Here is a 20,401-nt window from a genome sequence, read left to right as displayed (position 1 = left end):
TCCAAAGTATGTACGCCGAAGTCATCAGAGGCAACAGGGCCAAACATTGCACAGGCTGTCTCCACCTCTCCTGCAGATGTCAGGGCAACACCTAGAAGAAACTATAGGCCTAGAAAAATTAAGAATTAATGATTACAAGTTGTTGCACGGGTGAACACATTTTGTCGCTTTATAATCTGAAAACATTCACTTTCACTGAATAATGTGTAATGTTGTCTTTCAGCTTCATTGACAGGCTTCGTAAGTCCTCCCCCTGCACACCCCCCCGATTCCCTGCCCCCCCACTTGCTGTTTAGCTGCAGGCAGCCAGACCATGAGTGATTCTGGAGGGAGGAGTGTTTGTGTGACAGGGCCTTTTGGAGCCTCGTGCAAGCACTCTCCCACGCACGTGGATCCTTCCGCCATCACATTCATCTCGATGTCCTGACCATTTTCAGTCCTGTTGGGGTTCTCTTTCAATTGTCCATCTGAGCTGACCTGCACCTCCACCCACCCACTGATCACACTCCCATGCAGCACCTGTGCCCGACCAACACGAAGACCCTCTCACTTTTGATTTGAGAAAAATGGTGGTCATCATGTTTCTACTAGCTTGCCCATCCTTTCCCCTCTCCCAGTTACCCATGTCCTTTCCCCCATCATTGTTGACCTCCTCCCATCCCTGGCATCACATTCCACCCCCCTACCATCACCAGCAACCAGAACCCTTTCCCTTCCAGGATATTCAGGTGAACATCCCTATCTTCCTGAGAATCCCACCCCCATCCACATTAACCTCCCTGACCTTCTCCAGCCCAGCCCCAGGATCCGTGTCTGCCTCCAAGTCTCCAGCATCCTCCCCATCCCTTCTACTGAAAATGTCGCACCCTTACCCCTCTGTCTCACTCTGCCCCCTTACACAATCATCATTCCCTCCTAACACGCCCACATTAAGTTTGCTCCCCAGAAGGCTCACATTGACTCCACAGGCCACTCCCTTGCGAGTTCACCTGGACATTCCACCCGTACTCCCTCTGCCACCCTTACTCCCACTTCCTCCCCGGGTTCCCTCCTCCACCCTTACTCCATCCTTCAACATTACTCCCTCCTCCACCTTTACTCTCTTCTCCCCACCCTGGACTCTTTCCTCCCCCTGGACTCCTTCTCCCCTCTGGACTCCTTTCTCCCCCAGACTCCCTCCCATCTCTGACTCCTTCCTCCCTCGGACTCCTTGCCCCCTCCGAACTCCTTCCTCCCTCTGAAATTCTTCCCCCCTCTGAAGTCTTTCCTCCCTCCAGACTCCTTCCCCCATCCGAACTCCTTCCTTGACAGCTTCCTCCTCCCTTACACCTACCTCCCCTGTTGCCACCTTTTCCCCTGTTACATTCCACCCCCCCCATAATCCCACCCCCACCAACCACACCCCACTGCAACACCTTGGTTTCCCCTCTCCCAACCTCACCCCTCCCCACCTCCAGTGCACCTTCCTCTCCCAGTCAAACCTAGACCTTACTCTCCCACCCTCCTCCCATGGTACACCTTCCCCTCCACTCACAGCTGGACCTTCCTCTCCCCCTTCTTGACGATCATTAATAGCAGCCCATGGCCAAGACCGTGATGTCCAGAAACAGACCCCAGACTTCAACGGAGACCTCCCACCTTCCTTGAGCTGCTTTATGGCGGAGCCACGTCCATGAGAATTCAGACAGCATGCGATGCACGTGTTCCTCCAGGGTCCGGCTGACGGAGGGCTCCAGCATCTTCTGCTGCTCGGATGTCTGTGATGTGAGCAAGGCCCTAACGCTAAATCCCAGCTTCTGCACGTCACGCTTGTCAAGACGTGTTCGCCTGACGTGAGCGGTAAATTTGACATGGGGGGATGATTCCGGCGGACAGGCAAGATGACAAGATACAAATGCATTGGAACTAGGTTCCCGACATTGGATGGGGTGGGGAGAGGGGGCCTGCCATTGACCGGCAGAGCGGACGATTGCAAACTGGTTTCACAACAGCGTAGAACCGATCTTTTGGCCTTCTCGTCATATTTTCCACTCACGCCCAACACCAATAGGGTGGGGTGGGGGGGGGGTGGGAGGTAAATTCCGGCCTGTAAGTTGGGGCTTAATGTGTTGCTGCCTCAGGCTCAAAACAGAGTATCACCACTCTATGGCACAGAGACTCGATGTGCTTAAAAAAAAACGCAGTAGGATTGCCTTTAACAAATTAAACTGTTGTGGAAGATTGGAGGTTCAGGGGCACAATGCGCAGAATTTTGAGGTAAGTGGGCCCGGGAGCAGCCAGGAAACAGCCTGCCACCCGTGATTGGCCCCCAACTGCGGTTTCACACTGGCCAATTAAGGCCCGTTCATTGTGAAGTGCTGCTCCTGACTGGTCGGGAGGGGTGGGTGGGGTGGGGCCTGTCAGCCACCGGCCCAATGGTAACTGGTTTAAAAATGACCCAGGCAGCCCCTGGAAGGCTGCCATGGAAGACGGTCTCCTCTGTGTCTTCAGCATTCAAGTTATGGATTCGAGTGCGGCTGGACACGTCAGACAAGAAAGCAGGTCCCGTGGGCACTCGGACCCCGCTTTTCTGATGGGTGCCTCACGGTCCTCCTGGAGGAGGTGGCTGCCAAGAGGGACATGCTTGTCACCAGAGATGGGAGGAGGAGGCCACTGCACCTCACAAAGAGGGCATGGGAGGAGGTGGTAGCGCTGGTTGGCAGCCATGACGTGGTGCGGCGCACATGGGTGCAGTGCCGGAAGAGGTTCAATGACCTGCTGAACTCAGGAAGGGTGAGTACCGTGTTGGCATGGGTCAATGTGGTGAAGTGTTAAGATCTGGCCATCTCCCCCCATGGACCTCAGGGGTGTTAGAGTGTGAGTGCCAAATGTTAGTGAGGCAGGAACTGGCCAAGGGGGTGAGCCCTGGCTGCTTGGACTGAGTGCCTTGCGGCTCGAGCACCGTGACTCAGATGTGCCCTGAGAGGTTTTCCTCAGCTGGGGTTGGCCAAGCTGCAGTGTTACTGCAGGTAGAGAGTGGACTAATCAATGGTCTTCTGTTCTTTCAGGGGAAGAAAAGCCATAACCAATAAGAGAGGTCATCGACAGGCGGAGACACACCCAACCTGCTGCTCACCAGGTTTGAGCAGGACCTGGTTCTGATGGCCTGGGTATGCTCCACCTTTTTTCTGTCTGGTGCACGTATATAATGCTGGACGTAAGTGGCTCGATACTTTATTGCACAGGCATTGAGTGGACTTTGGGTGCAAATGAAAGTGTCATTTCAGACACCTGGGATGGAGGCAGCAGCCCTGGCATGAGGTGGAAGCAGATTTTTTGCAGTCTAGTTGAAGGAGCGTTGGATCAAGGCATCCCTGGTGTCTCTGCCTCCCTGGATGTTACCAAGGTCTGCCTCCATGCCCTCAGTGTTCTCCTCACCGTGCTCCTCTTCTGACTCACTACTGGATTCATCCTCTGTGGCCTGTGCAGCTGCATCAATATCTTCTTCCTCCAGTGGGTCCCACCTTGCCAGTGCCAGATTGTGGAGAGCGCAGCATGCAACTACTATCAGTGACACCTGCTCTGTGGTGCTCCCCCTGAATGGTCCAGGCATCAGAAACACCTCTTGAGAAGACCTATGGTCCCCTCTACCATGGCCCTTGTGGAGGCATGGCTCGTATTGTAACGCTGCTCTGCCTCTGTTCTTGTGTGTCGGAGAGGCGTCATGAGCCACCTTTTCAATGGTTAGCCCTTGTCACCCAGCAGCCATCCATCCAGTCAGGCTGAAACATTGAAGAGCCTCGGCCCCTGGGAGTGTCTCAGGATGTACACATCATGGGAGCTGCCAGAGTGCCTTGCACAGACTTGCAGAATCTGCATCCTATGGTCACCTGCACATTCATGGAGTGGAAGCCCTACCTGTTAACAAAAGCACCTGGCTGATCCTGTGGCGCCTTGATGGCCACATGTGTGCAGTCAATGGTACCCTGGACGCGGGGGAACCCAGCAATCACTGCAAAGCCTCTGGCTCACTCAGCCTGGCTGACTTCGTCTGTATGGTAAAGAATAAAGGTCAGTACCTGCCTGAACAGAGCTTCTGTCACCAGCTTGAAGCAACTGTGGACAGTTGATTGGGAGACTCCACACAGATCCCCCACTGAGCCCTGGAAAGAGCCAGAGGCATAGGTGTTGAGGGCCACTGTAACCTTCAGAGCCACTGCATGGGGTGTCCACCCACACAGTTGGAGCTGATCTCAGGACCTAATCATCTGACAGATGGAGGCCACTGTCTCCCTTGAGAGGCCTTCGGCATTGCACCTCAAACTATTGAGGTAGCTGCATTAACACCCATAAATCCTGGCAGCAGGATAGTGGCATCTTCTGTGACCCCTTCCACCTGGGGCTACCTGCTGGCCCTGCGCCCCTTGTGCCTGCGCCTCTCCTCCCACAGGTCCCTTCCCTGGAAGCTGAAGTTGGACGCCTGGCCTCCTCTCCCTTCTGCCCTCAGTTGCTCCTCAGAGTAGGTGCCTCCAGCGGAGACCACAATCCCATTACCAGGGTAACAGATGGCTTTCTGATACCTGGAAGGGCCCATATGACTTGAATCCCCCGCAGGCTTGGCAGACACCAATGAGTCCTGAAATGAAGCCTGGAAATGCTAAGAGTGAAGCCTCAAACAGAGATGAAGCTGCCAAATACCAATAAGCAACCTGCAGCAAACTTTCTCCAACACTCCTCATGACTCACACTGGCAATGCTGCTGACCTTTTTTATACCGCCTTTGGGTCAAGTTATTGAAATTGTCAGCTGCCCGCCTGCCCGTTTTGCCCGTGCGACGAGCACAAAGTTCCATGGGCAACATAAAATACAGCTTAATTGCCTTTTTCATGGCCTTAACTGGCCTGGTAATTGGTGGTGGGCATGGCTCCGACTCCAGCTCGTGCCTGCCGATCGAAATATTGTGAGAGTGCACGATGATGTCGGGATGCTCACCCGATATCATTCATGCTATTTTACGCTCGAGCGTGTTGGGTGCATGCCTGCACACCGAACGAAAAATTCTGGCCAGTGGGTTTTATTTTGTTGCTAACTCTTTCACTCACAATTTGTCAAAGCATAATTGTAATTGTTGGTTGGCTGACACTAGACTTAGCAATATCGGGAATTGAACTGCATTTTATATTTCTTGTTGATTTGTTGTCCGAATGACACTGCTGAGAGCCAGAGCAACAGCAGTACACAATAAATGGCACCATTACTGATTAATGATATTTGCATACACTGGAGCTTGAGCTGAATTTATTTGTGTATGATAAATGATATTATGTGATCCTTTATTTTCTGACAAGTTAACTCAGTGTAAGGAATTTATATTTAGGTATTAAGCATTGCCAGAACTCTTTAAACATTAGCAACATTAAGCAGAGCTTTCAAGCAAATTCATCAAAGAGGACCTGAATAACTCCCATGGTCTCATGTCCCAGTTTGTTAAAGGCTGGTTGGAGACCTGTTAAATCCTTATGGTAGAAAACTTATTGGATTTTACACTGTTCAGAACAGTAACCTGTCCAAGGCAAGGAACATGAGTGTCCAATCACTGATGGACTTTGAGATGGTAGAGCAGCTAATGCCAGGAGCCATGGGGTATGAGTGTGGAGAGCATGGGAGGGGGAGCAACAAGTGTGAACAGCTCAAACTTGCTTTCAGCATCCTGACCCCATGTAACCTCTCTGACCCCGCAGAGCGGAAACACCTTGTGAACCACAGCTAACAAAGGATGCTGTGTCGGATCTGCGCCACCTGTTCCAACCACTACCAGTACTACCTGGTCTGCTAAAATCACAGAATCACAGAATTGTTACAGCACAGAAGGAGTCCATTCAGCCCATCGTGTCTGCACTGGCTCCCCAAATGAGCAATTCACCTAGCACCATTCTCCCGCTTTCTCCCTGTAACCCTGCACGTACTTCCTTTTCAGAATACAGTCTAATTCCCTTTTGAATGCCTTGATTGAACCTGCCTCCACCACAATCTCAGGCAGTGCATTCCAGGCCTTGACCAATTGCTGCATGAAAAAATTTTTCCTCATGTCACTTTTGCTTTTTTTGCAAATTGCTTTAAATCTGCGCCCCCTTGTTCTCTGTCCTTTCGCAAATGAGAACAGTTTCTCCCTGTCTACTCTGTCCAGAGCCCTCATGATTTTGCATACCTCTATCAAATCACCTCTCAAGCCTTTTCTTCTCCAAGGAAAACAGTCCCAACTTCTCTAATCTATCTACGTAATTGAAGATCTTCATCCCTGGAACCATTCTCCTGAACCTTTTCTGCACTGTCTCCAATGCCTTCACTTCCTTCCAAAAGTGCGATGCCCAAAACTGAACACAATATTCCAGCTGAGGCCGAACTCTTGTCTTATACAAGTTCAATGTAACCTTCTTGCTGTTGTACTCTGTGCCCTTATTAATGAAGCCTAGGATACTGTATGCTTTATTACCTGCCCTCTCAACCTGTCCTGCCACCTTCAATGACTTATGCAAATATACGTACTGGACCCTCTGTTCCTGCACCTCCTTTAGAGGTGTACCTTTTATTTTACATTGTTTCTCCATGTTCTTCCTACCAAAATGAATCATTTCACATTTCTCCACATTGAACTTCACCTGTCACTTGCCCACCCATTCCACCAACCTATCTATGTCCTTTTGAAGTTCTACACTGTCCTCCTCACAGTTCACAATGCTTCCCAGTTTTGTACCATTTGCATATGTTGAAATTGTGCCCTGTACCCCAAGGTCTAGGTCCTTTATATATATCAGGAAAAGCAAGGCTCCAAACACTAACCCCTGGGGAACTCCACTACAAACCTTCCTCCAGCCCGAAAAACATGCGTTAGCCATTACTCTCTGTTTCCTGCAGGTCAGCCAAATTCATATCCATGACATAACATTTTTATGCTGCTGGCTCTTTTCAAGCAGCAAGCAATTGGCATTATACAGTGAAGGACTGTATTCTAAGAGGTGTCTGCTGCCCCCTATATCGAAACAAAACAATATTTTAAATACAATGCAGCAGAGTAACAGCATCCTGGCTCAGTTGTCAGCACTTTCACGGCTGGGTCGTCATAGCTGGAGTTGAGCAGATTGCTATAGGCTGAGAGCAGTACAGTAAAAGTGCTTTAACTTTCCTTCGAGGAAATGCTTTCCAGATAAGAGTAATTTTCTGCATTAAATAAAAAGTTCTCCTCATCTTCCCTCTGCTCCTTTTGTCAATTTTTAAAAATCTGTCTCCTCCTGCCAGTGGAACCTGTTTCCCCTCGTTGTCTCTACTAAAACTCTTCATAATTTTGAACACCTCTCTTAAATCTCCCCTGAGCCTTCTCTGCTCTAATGTGCACAATTGCAGCTTCTGTAAACTTTGCACTTCAAAATAAATCATTGGGCTGAATTTTATGGGCCACGTGTGGGCAAGAAAACAGGCTTGTGGACCTGTAAATTAGGGCACCTTGCCATCAGGTGCCCACCTGTGCACCCACACAATTTTACAAGGAGAGCAATTGGGAGGGAGTCTGCCCATTGCCCAATTGAGGCCCTTAACTGGACAATTAATGCCTAATTAAGGGCCTCATCCTGCCGCCACTCCGATGCAAAGGCAGCAGGAGAGGCCTGTGCCCAACTTGAAGCCCGGCAGGTTTAACACTTAGAAACATGGAAAATAGGAGTAGGAGTAGGTCATTCAGCCCTTCGAGCCTGCTCCGCCATTCATTGTGATCATAGCTGATCATCCAGTTCAATAGCCTGCTCCTGCTTTCTCCCCATTTCCTTTTATCCCTTTCGCCCCAAGAGCTATATCTAACTCCTTCTTGAAAACGTACAATGTTTTGGCCTCAACTACTTTCTGTGGTAGCGAATTCCACAAGCTCACAACTCTCTGGGTGAAGAAATTTCTCCTCATCTCAGTCCTAAATGGTCTACCCCGTATCCTAAGACTGTGACCCCTGGTTCTGGACTCCCCCACCATCGGGAACATCCTTCCTGCATCTGCCCTGTCCAGACCTGTTAGAATTTTATAGGTTTCTATGAGATCCCCCCTCATTCTTCTTAACTCCAGCGAATATAATCCTAACCGACTCAATCTCTCCTCATATGTCAGCCCTGCCATCCCAGGAATCAGTCTGGTAAAACTTTGCCGCACTCCCTCTATAGCAAGAACCTCCTTCCTCAGATAAGAGGACCAAAACTGCACACAATATTCCAGATGTGGTCTCTCCAAGGCCCTGTATAACTGCAGCAACACATCCCTGCTCCTGTATTCGAATCGTCTCGCTATGAAGGCCAACATACCATTTGCCTTCTTTACCGCCTGCTGCACCTGCATGCTTACCCTCAGCAGCTGGTGTACAAGGACACCCAGGTCTCATTGCACATTCCCCTCTCTCAATTTATAGCCATTCAGATAATAATCTGCCAACACTGTGGACTGTCAGTCAGTGAAAAGGGGATGGGTCTCCTTCCCAGACTCTGTGTGCCAAATGGAGTCTCCCCACCTGCTCATGTCTACCTTCCACCCTGCCCTGTCCAACATGTCCACAACCCCCTTGCCCACGTCTGCCTTCCACCCTGCCCTGTCCAACATGCCCACAACTCCCTTGCCCGTGTCTACCTTCCACCCTGCCCTGTCCAACATGCCCACAACCCTCTTGCCTGGTTCTGCCAATCCACCCTCACCAAGATCCTAGAGTTACCCGGGTTTTGGGACATCCATGGTTCCTCTTCTTCCCAAGCCTCTTGCAATACTGGCAGTGGCTACCGATCCTGGTGTGGTGCTTGGCTGCTGGCCTCTGATTATCCGGCAGGTCTAGGATGTGAAACTTGCTCCTGGAAGCAGATGGAAATCCTGCCTCATATTAATGAAAGTGCTGTCGCCCTTGGACAAAACAGGCATAGCTATTTTTTGCCCCAAGGTACAAGTCTGAGTGCATGTTAATTGGAAAGGATTCCAAATGGAAGTATGCACATATGTATGACGTTGGGTGAAATTTTACGGCAGTGGGATTTTACATTCCCGCCGAAGCCAATGAGGTTTAGAATGTCTCGCTGTATTTTACGGCCCCATCCCTGCCGAAACGGGGCCGTAAAATTCTGCTCATTTGCAGTTACAGAATTCTACAAATCAACCTTAGCAGCGTTGCAGATTACTTTATCCTCAGATAAACCAATCTGGTGACCGTGTTTAAACATGAAAGACAGATCAAAGGCTATCTCCTGGGCTGATTGGAAAATATTCCTTCAAACATTGCTCAGGACTGCTGTAGACAACTTCCATAATGAAAGGGACTGAAGACATAATAAGGAAGTTTCAAATACCAGGGTTGTCATGGAGCAAGTCTCTGGACTTTCAAACCAAAGTAACTGAATCCAGGAGAGAGGTCTTTACATTGGTCACCTGTGAAGGGGGCAATATAGGGGCAATAGCTCTCTGCATTTTGCATGCTCTTGTGATAGACTGAAATTTTTTCATAGACGTTGTTCAACAGGCTGAGGAAGGCACTGAAGATAGAGGAACAGTAGATGGACATTAGAAGGTGGTGCAGTCGGGGAGGGATCAGTGTATTGGTCTCACTGTGTGCGTTAGTCTCGTCGACATGAGTTTGCTGTCATTGGCAAAGCAACAGCATTCATTGTTCACTGCAACTACACCCAAACATGCAAATTAGGAGCAGGAGTAGGCCACTCGGCCCCTTGAGCCTGCTCCGCCATTCAATAAGACCGTGGCTGATCTGATTGCAACCTCAACTCCACATTCCTGCCTGCCTTCTGGTAATCTTGCATCCCCTTGCTTATCAAGAGCCTATCTAGCTCTGCCTTAAAAATATTCAAGAGTCTGCTTCCATTGCCTTTTGAAGAAGAGTTCCAAAAACTCACGGCCCTCTGAGAGAAACAAAATCTCCTCATCTTTGTCTTAAACGAGCGACACATTATTTTTAAATGGTCATCTCTAGTTCTAGGTTCTCCCACAAGAGGAAACATCCTTTCCATGTCCATCCAGTCAAGTCCCCTCAGGATCTTATATGTTTCAATCAAGTCATCTCTTACTCCTCTAAATTCCAGTGGATACAAGCCAAGCGTGTCCAACCTTTCCTCATAAGACAACCCTCCCATTCCTGATATTAGTCTAGTAAACCTTCTCTGAATTGCTTTTAACTCATTTACTCCTTCCTTAAATGAAGAGACCAATACTGTACACAGTACTCCAGTTGTGGTCTCACCAGTGCCCTGTACAACTGAAGCATAACCTCCTGCTTTTATATTTAATTCCCCCCACAATGAATGATAACATTCGATTAGCTTTCCTAATTACTTGCTGTACCTGCATGCTAACCTTTTGTGATTCATACACTAGGACATGCAGAACCCTCTGAGTCTCAGAGCTCTGCAATTTCTCACCATTTAGATAATATACTTCTTTTTTATTCTTCCTGCCAAAATGGACAATTTCACATTTGCCCATATTATACACCATTTGCCAGATCTTTTCCCACTCACTTAACCTATCTATGTCCCTTTGTAGCCTCCTTACGTCCTCTTCACAATTTACTTTCCTACCTATCTTTGTGTCATCAGCAAATTTAGCAACCATTCCTTCGGTCCCTTCACCAAATCATTTATATAAATTGCAAAAAGTTGAGGACTGATCCTTGTGGCATGCCACTTGTTACCAACCAGAAAAAGATCCATTTATGCCACCTGTTTCCTGTTAGCTAACCAATCTTCTATCCATACCAATATGTTACCCCTATACCATGAGCTTTTATTTTCATAATAACCTTTAATGTGGTGTCTTATCAAATGCCTTCTGAAAATCGAAGTATAGTACATATACCAGTTCCCCTTTGTCCACAGCAATGTGACCCCTTCAAAGAATCCAATAAATTGGTTAAACATGATTTCCCTTTTACAAAACCATGTTGACTCTACCTGATTGCCTTGAATTTTTCTAAGTGCACTCCTATAACATCTTTAATAATAGCTTCTAATATTTTTCTATGACAGATGTTAAGCTAACTGGCCTGTAGCTTCCTGCTTTCAGTCTCCCACCTTTTTGAATAAAGGAGTTCCATTCACCAGAGTTCCAACCTAATGGAACCTTCCCCGAATCTAGGGAATTTTGGAAAATTAAAACCAAAGCATCAACTATCTCACTAGCCACTTCTTTTAAGACCTTAGAATGAAGTCCGTCTGGATCTGGGGATTCGTCGACCTGCAGCTCCAACAATTTGGTCAATACCACTTCCCCGGTGATTGTAATTTTCCAGACTTCCTCCCTCCCTTTAATTTCCTGATTTACAGCTATTTCTGGGATGTTACTTGTGTCCCCTATAGTGAAAACTGATGCAAAATACCTGCTCAGTTCATCTAACATCTCCTTATTTTCTATTATTAATTCCCCAGACTCACTTTCCACTGGACCAATGCTCACTTTGTTAACTCTTTCCTTATTTAAATATCTATAGAAACTATTATATCTGTTTTTATATTTCTAGTTAGCTTTCTCTCGTACTCTAATTTTCCCTCCTTCTAATCTTTTAGCCTTTCTTTGTTGTTCTTTTTTTTCTGCCGAATCTCCTGACCTGCCACCTGCCTTTGCACAATTGTATGCTTTTTCGTTAAGTTTGTTACCGTCTTTAACTTTTTGAGTTAACCACGGATGGTGGGTCCTCCCCCTGGATTTTTTCTTTCTCATTGGAATGTATCTATTTGTGTATTCTGAAATATCCCTTTAAATGTCTGCCACTGCATCTCTATTGACCTATCCCTGAACCTCATTTGGCAGTTCACTTTAGCTAGCTCTGCTTTCATGCCCTCATAATTGCCCTTATTTAAGTTTAAAATACTAGTCTTGGACCCACTCATCTCTCCATCAAACTGAATGTAAAATTCAATCAAATTATGATTGTTGCTACCCAGGGGTGCTTTCACTATGAAGTTATCAATTAATCCTATCTCATTGCACAATACCAGGTCTATTATAGTCTGCTCTCTGGTTGGCTCCAGAATGTGCTGTTCTAAGAAACTACCCTGAAAACATTCTATGAACTCCTCACCTATGCTAACTTTGCTGATCTGATTTTTCCAGTCTATATGTAGATTAAAATCCCCCATGCTCATCGCTGTACCTTTCTGACGAGCTCCTAATTATGTCTTCCTTTATACTCTGTCCTACCGTGTAGTTATAATTAGAGGGCCAGTATACCACTCCCACCAAGTGACTTCTTGCCTTTATCATTTCTCATCTCTAACCAAACCGTTTCTACATCCTGGTTTCCTGAACTTAGGGTCATCCCTTTCTAATGTGCTAATACCACCATTAATTAACAGAGCCACCCCTCCAACTTTTCCTAACACCCTGTCCTTCCTAACTGTCAAATATTCTTCAATACACAGGTCCCAAACTATGTCATCCTGTAGTCTTGTCTCTGTAATAGATCGTACTTATTTATTTCTAATTGAGCCATCAGTTCATCTGTTTTGATTTGAATGCTACGTGCATTCAGATACAGAGCCTTTAGTTTTATTTCTTTTATTATTTTTGTGACGTCTAGCCTTATCTGCTGATTTACTTTTAGGGCAGGATCTTCCGGTCATTAAGCGGGGGCTCGCTGACACGTAAACTGATGTGGGATGACGTCGGTTGGAACTCCCGATGTCACCCCGCGTCATTTCCATTTTCAGGTCGGTGGGGGTGCAGCCGAGTCAGCTACGTGCCTGCCGACCTGTCAACGGCCTATTGAGACCATTGAAAAGTGATTAAAATCATTAATGGACCTGCCCGTCCAACCTTAAGGTTGACAGGCAGGCCGGGAGCCCTGGCGGGCTTCAGAAAATGTATGAAACCGCATCCACGGGCGGGATGAGTTTTCATGAGGGTACTTAAAATTTAATAAATGTTTCAATTAAAGTTTTGGACATGTCCCAACTCATGTGACAGTGTCACATGAGGGGACATGTCAAGGAAATTTTTCTATCATTGTTATTGCAAATTTTAATTCAGAGCCGATGTCCCTGAGGCAGCACTTAACCTCAGGGAGATCAGTGCATGCGCGTGAAAGAGTGCGCTCCTGGCTGAGGGAATCGCCCCCCCCCCACCAACAGGGAGCGCATAGTGCTTCTTGGCTAATTGGCCTGCCCACGTAAAATGACGGCGCGCCCCAATCGGGGGCGCCAATCAAAGGCACACCCACCCGTGCCCGCTCCCGCACTTCCCCTCCCGACGGGGGGAGAATTTTTCCCTTAGATTTGTACTCTGTCCCTTCCTGTCACTGTCGGTTTATCATTTCCCATATTAATACCTTTCTTTCATGCCATGTCTCTAGTCTTTGGGTTACCACATCTCCCCAAATTTGATACTTTGCCCCCGCCATTCAGTTTAAAACCCTCTCTACTTCCCTAGCTATGCGGCTCACTAGAACACTAATCTCAGCTCAGTTCAGGTGTAAACCGTCCCAACAGTACAGCCCCCACTTGCCCCAGTGCTGGCGCCAGTGCCCCACGAACTGGAATCCATTTCTCCCACACTTTGAGCCTTGCATTTATTTTTCTAATTTTATTTGACCTATGCCAATTTGCATGTGGCTCAAGTAATAATCCAGAGATTATTACCTGTGAATTTCTGCTCCTTAATTTGGTGCCTAACTCACCATACTGGCTGTGCAGAATGTCCTTCCTCACCCTGCCTATGTCATTGGTACCTACATTCACCACAACAACTGGATCCTCCCCCTCCTACTGCAAGTTCCTCTCCAGCCCTAAGCAAATGTCTTGAACCATGGCACCTGGCAGGCAACAGAGCCTTCTGGACTCTTGCTCTTTGCTACACAGAACAGTGTCAATCCCCCTCACTATACTGTCCCCTACTACCGCCACATTCCTTTTGCCTCCTCCCAGTTGAATAGCTTCCTGTACCACAATGCCATGGCCAGTCAGCTCATCCATCGTGCAGCCCCCACTCTCATCCAAGTGAGCTGAAAGAACCTCAGACCTGCTGGACAATTGCAAAGGCTCACACTCCTGCACTCCTGCTCTCTGGGTCCCCTTACCTGCCTCAGCTGTAGCCACACCCTCTGTCCCTGAACACCTTCTAAATCAAAAGACCTTATCCTAAGGGGTGTGACCGCCTCCTGGTGCAAAGCATCCAGGTAACTTGACTCCTCTCTGATGTGTTGCAGTATCGGCAGTTCAGCCTCCAGCTCAATGACTCTGAGCCGAAGCTCCTCAATCTGCTGTTTTCCAGCGCTTTTTGTTTTCGCTCCTCAATCTGCTGATGTGTTTGCCCTGGAGCACACTGGTATCCAGGAGCTCCCACATGCTGCAGCGAAGGCACATCACCTGTCCTGCCATCTCACCTGCCCTGCCATTCTTTTGTGTTTTGATTAATTACGTAATTACTTTACTCAATTATTTTTTTTATTTTATGTATTTTATTAATTTTCCACAAATTCCTGTACTATTTTAAGCCTTAGGAATAGAATAGACCTTAACCACTCACCAGATACTTGCTAGATACTCACCAAACAGCTAGCTTCTTCCCCTGTAGTAGAGCAAGAACTTGTGCCTAAAGGGTGAAAAAATCCTCGCAACTCACCAAACTCTCAGCTCTCCTTTGATCTCACACTCCAGCGTGACAGACCTTTCGTGGGCTTCTGAGCAGAGACTTGCCGTCATTGAGTTTCTGATTTAGTGCATTGCTGTCTTCTGTGGATTTAAGGCAAACAGAGCAAACACTAGTAAGGGTCTTCAACCAATCAGATTGAAAAAATGCTCACTGTGACATGCAGAGGGTAAATCAGGAGGTATAAGTTTAATTCATTGTAAAATCATGTACAGGAAGAGAAATAGAGCCAAAGAAAAATGTGATTAAGAGAGAACGATAAAAGGGATAGAAAGAAAAAGTAAAAAGAAAATTATTTTTTTAAACTCTCCAACATGAATTAACTTCTGAAGGAATGAGACTTCAGGTTTGTAAATGTTAATTTTCAGTGATAGAGAGGTTGTTTGACAGTAACTAGGAATTATCAGCCATTAAAATTTACTCACACTAGAATACACCACCTGTTACTTTTTATGCAATGTTTGGTAAGTAATTAGTTGGCAAGTACCACAACTTCACACCCTTACATTGATTTCAATGCCAAGTACACAGGTGAATGCTTTTATAGTGCAGACTGTGCAGGAGCAGAATAAATCTGACAGCAACTTCCTGAATTCTGGTTGCTAAGGAAAACCCGAAAACCCAGGGGAATGGAAGAGGAGAAAGTCCAAAGCAGACCTTCTATTCAAAGGAAGGACAGGAATCTGAAATAAGTTCTGTTAAGTGAAGTTAAGAGTGACGGGAAGAGAGAAAGGCTCCAAGCTTCAGATTTAAAGAGACAAAAGTTATAGAAAGCAGATTTAAAGCGAGAACAGCTTGTAAGAGGTAAGAAGGTCCAAAGGGACAACTGAAGGTCTGTAACTCTTTACTATGGGCATGTGAAGCAGGAGTGGTACTGTTGATGGCTGAGTTGGTGAGAGAGAAGGTGTAGATGACAGCTTCAATGCATGTGGCTAACCAGGGAAGAGGAACATCGGAAGGAGAGTTCAAAACCCTGGAGGTGAACGCTTGCTGAAGGTGTCTGAGAGAAAGTGTTGGTTTGGGAGAAGATTCCAAGGCTCTTGGAGTGTGGATTTTGGAAACCCTCGTGTGAAAGATGGAGCTCAGTGAGACCGGTTGGCTCATGGTGTGACAAACGTCTGGGGGGAGTTGAGGAGAGATCCATAGCATTTGGTTGAGGTGGCATCGGTCAGTTGGGCAAAAATGTCCCCCCACTGGGGGGGTTGTGCGGGGGCGGGTGGGGGTGGGCGTGAACCTGATCGGCACCCCTGATCGGGGCCACGATGCCATTTTGCGTGGGCAAGCCAATTAAGGCCTGCCCAGTGTGACGTGTGCCTGGAAGTGCTGAGCACTCCCTGTTGAGTGGGGAGGAATTCCCTGAGTCGGGGCCTGCACTCTTTCACACATGCACGCAAAAGAGCGCAAAAATATCCCTGAGGCATGGAGTTGCCTCAGGGAGATTAAGTTTGGAATGCAAGTTTTTATTAAAGTCAGAAAAAAATTATTTAGACATGTCCCCTCATATGACAGTGTCACATGAGCTAGGACATGTTTATCAAATGTTTGAAAATTCTTTATTTAATTAATAAACCCTTCATGAAACCTCATCCTGTCCATGGATGAGGTTTCATGAAAAATGTGAGGGCCGCCTGGGCTCTTCGCCTGCCCGCCAACCTTAACGTTGGACGGGCAGCTCAAGTTATTGTTTTAATTGATATTTAAATGGCCTTAAAAGGTCTTTGACAGTTCGGCGGGCGTGCAGCCGAGTTGGCTGCGTGCACGCCGAACTGGAAATCTAAATGACACACATTGATGTTGGGACGCACGCCCGACCCAAAAATTCTTCCCTTGGTTTCAGAGTGTGGTTTGTTGGACACAAGGTGCCTATTAGTACATGGACTGTGTGCTTACTGTCGACATTAGAGTATAAGATAGCTTTTGTAACTTGTGTTATCCTTACAAATCTGTATATATGTGTAAAGGTAGCTGTGGGCTAAGGAGTATTGTAATATAGCTCATCTTATCTTGTTTAATAAATGTTTTATTCTTTTGTTAAATGTTCATCAGCTGACTCCTGTGACTCTGTTCAGTAGCTACTCTCCATATATATAAACAAACAAATAAGAGCTTGGATCTATCAAGCTGGATTCCACCCTGGGATTAGGCTTGTTCAGAGGTAACCTCAGCTGGGTATCATAACAGGGAGTTAAAGCTACAATTAATTTAAAGCATTCAATGAACCCTGGAAAGCTACATCATCATGGAGATGGGTGGAGCTTAAGAAAGTTCTCTGGTTTCAATTCATCTGTGTCTTTGCTGGGAGAGTGAGTGTTCTGCAGCAGGGGAAAAGGCCGTTCTGGAAAAGATGCTGCTGTTAGCAGGCTCCAGACAGCAATTGTGCTGCGATTAGCTGTCTCTGTGCAGTTGGGGCTCAGGAGAAGTCCTGGGCAGCTGAGAAGGCGGCAGAAGGTCACTGCCTCTGTGCTGGAAAGGGTTAAGGCTCAGAAGAAGCCCTGGGAGCCACTTGTAGCTAGGTGTAGCTGGGGAGATTGGAGCTTGTTGAAATTCAGGGCAGTGAAACTAGCCAACTATTAAGGGCTGAAATTGCAACAGTGACACCTACATCCCATGAATGGATTTTTAAAAATTGCACAGGGGAAACAGTGGCGTAGTCACTGCATTGTCACTGGACGAGTAATCCAAGATAATGCTCTGGGGACCTGGGTTTGAATCCCATCATGGCAGATGGTGGAATTTGAATTCAATAAAACAATCTGGAATTAAAAGTCTAACGGTGACCATGAAAGAATTGTTGATTGTTGTAATACCCATCTGGTTCACTAATGCCCTTCAGGAAAGGAAGCCTGTCATTCTCACCTTGTTTGGCCTACATGTGACTCCAGATCCACAGCTATGTAGATGACTCTTAAATGTCCTCTGAAATGGCCTAGCAAGCCACTCTGTTGTATCACACCGCTAAAATGTCTAAAAGGAATGAAACCAGATGGACCACTAGCACCCGCCTAGGCACCAGAAATGACAATGTCAAACTCAGCCGCATCGACCTTGCAAAGTCCTCCTTACTAACATCTGGGGGCTTGTGCCAAAAGTGGGAGAGCAACAGCCTGACATAGTCTTACTCACGGAATCATACTTTACAGATAATGTCCCAGACACCACCATCACCATCCCTAGGTATGTCCTGTCCCACCAGCAGGACAGGCCCAACAGAGATGGTGGCACAAAGGTACACAGTCGGGAGCATGTTGCCCTGGGAATCCTCAACATTGACTCTGGACCCCATGAAATCTCATGGCATCTGGTCAAACATGGGCAAGGAAACCTCCTGCTGATTACCAAGTGCTGCTTGCCATGCCCCCTCCACCTCCCCCACTAAGCTGATGAATCATTGCTCCTTCATGTTGAAGAAGCATTGAGGGCGGCAAGGGTGCAGAATCTACTCTGGGTGGGGGACTTCAATGTCCAACACCAAGAGTGACTTGGGTAGCATCGGTATAGAGTGAGCTGGCCAAGTCCTAAAGGACATAGCTGCTAGACTGGGGCCAGGATTTACTGGGCCCGTTGTGGCAGGAACCGCCACAGGAGATTTGGTGGCCTACCCAAAAGTCCATTGACATTCGGCGAGATCGGACAAGCCTGGCGGTAGGCAGGGCTGCAAAATCTCACCCTGGGCCTGTGGCGGGTGGTGAGGAAATCAACAAGAGAGAAAAACATACTTGACCTGATCCTCACCAATTGCCTGCCGCAGATGTATCTGTCCATGACAGTATCGGTAGGAATGAGTAGCACAGTCCTTGTGGAGACAAAGTCCCATCTTCACAATGAGAATAAACTCCAATGTGTTGTGTGGCACTACCACCGTGCTAAATGGGATAGATTTCAAACAGATCTAGCAACTCAAGACTGGACAACCATGAGGTGCTGTAGGCCATCAGCAGCAGCGGAACTGTACCCAGTCACAACCTGTAACCTCATTGCCCGGCATATCACTCACTCTACCATAACCATCAAGCCAGGGGATCAACCCTGGTTCAATCAAGAGTGCAGGAGGGCATGCCAGGAGCAGTACCAGGTATACCTAAAAATGAGGTGTCAACCTGGTGAAGCTACAACACAGGATTAATTGCATGCCAAACAGCATAAGCATCAAGTGATAGGCAGAGCTAAGGGATTCCATAACCAACAGATCAGATCTAAGCTCTGCAGCCCTGCCACATCCAGTCGTGAATGGTGATGGACAATTAAACAACTCACTAGAGGAAGAGGCTCCACAAATATCCCCATCCTCAATGGTGGGGGAGCCCAGCACATCAGTGCAAAAGATAAGGCTGAAGCATTTGCAACAATCTTCAGTCTGAAGTGCCGAGTGGATGATCCATCTCAGCCTCCTCCGGAGGTCATCAGCATCACAGATACCAGTCTTCAGCCAATTCGATACATTCCATATGATATTAAGAAACAGCTGAAGACACTGGATACTACAAAGGCTCTGGGCCCTAGCAATATTCCGGCAATAGTACCGTTGGCTTGTGCTCCAAAACTTGCCCGGCCCTAGTCAAGCTGTTCCAGTACAACTACAACACTGGAATCTACCCGGCTATGTGGAAAATTGCCCAGGTATGTCCTGTACGCAAAAAGCAGGACAAACCGAATCTGGCCAATTACCTCCTCATCAGTCTACTCTCCATCATCAGTAAAGTGATGGAAGGGGTGATCAACAGTGCGATCAAGCAACACTTGCTAAACAATAACCTGCTCACTGACATTCAGTTTGGGTTCTGCCAGGCCCACTCAGCTCCTGACCTCATTACAGCTTTGGTTTAAACATAGACAAAAGAGCTGAATTCCAGAGGTGAGGTGAGAATGACTGTCCTTGACATCATGTCCGAGTGTGGCATCAAGGAGCCTCAGCAAAACTGGAGTCAACGGGAATCAGGGAAAAGCTCTCCACTGGTTGAAGTCATACCTAGCACAAAGGAAGATTGTTGCGGTTGTTGGAAGTCTCAGTTCCAGGACATCACTGCAGGAGTTCCTCAGGGTAGGGTCCTCGGCCAAACCATCTTCACCCTTCATCAATGACCTTCCTTCTACCATAAGGTCAGAACTGGGGATGTTTGCTGATGATTGCACAACGTTCAGCACCATTTGCGACTCCTCAGATACTGAAGCAGTCCATATCCAATGCAGCCACCCCTGGACAATCTCCAGGCTTGGGCTGACAAGTGGCAAGTAACATTCGTGCCACAGAAGTGCCAGGCAATGATCTCCAATAAAAGAGAATCTAACCATCGCCCTTTGATGTTCAATGGCATTACCATTGCTGAATCCCCCACTATCAACATCCTGGGGGGTTACTATCGACCAGAAACTGAACTGGACTAGCCATATAAATACTGTGGCTACAAGAGCAGGTCAGAGGCTGGGAATCCTGCGGCGAGTAACTCACTTCCTGACTCCCCAAATCCTGTCCACCATCTACAAGGCACAAGTCAGGAGTGTGATGGAATACTCCCCACTTGCCCGGATGAATGCAGCTCCAAGAACACTCAAGAAGCTCAACACCATCCAGGACAAAGCAGCCCGCTTGATTGGCACCACATCCACAAACATTCACTCCCTCCACCACTGATGCACAGTGGCAGCAGTGTGTACCATCTACAAGATGCACTGCAGGAACTCACTTCAGGAACTCACTGTAGGCTCCTTAGACAGCACTTTCTAAACCACGACCATTGCCATCTAGAAGGACAAGGGAAGC

This window comes from Cetorhinus maximus, chromosome 8 (assembly GCF_964194155.1).
Source record: "Cetorhinus maximus chromosome 8, sCetMax3.hap1.1, whole genome shotgun sequence".
Classification (NCBI taxonomy): domain Eukaryota; kingdom Metazoa; phylum Chordata; class Chondrichthyes; order Lamniformes; family Cetorhinidae; genus Cetorhinus; species Cetorhinus maximus.
The sequence above is the reverse complement of the archived record's forward strand: the minus strand, read 5'-3'. Positions refer to the sequence as shown.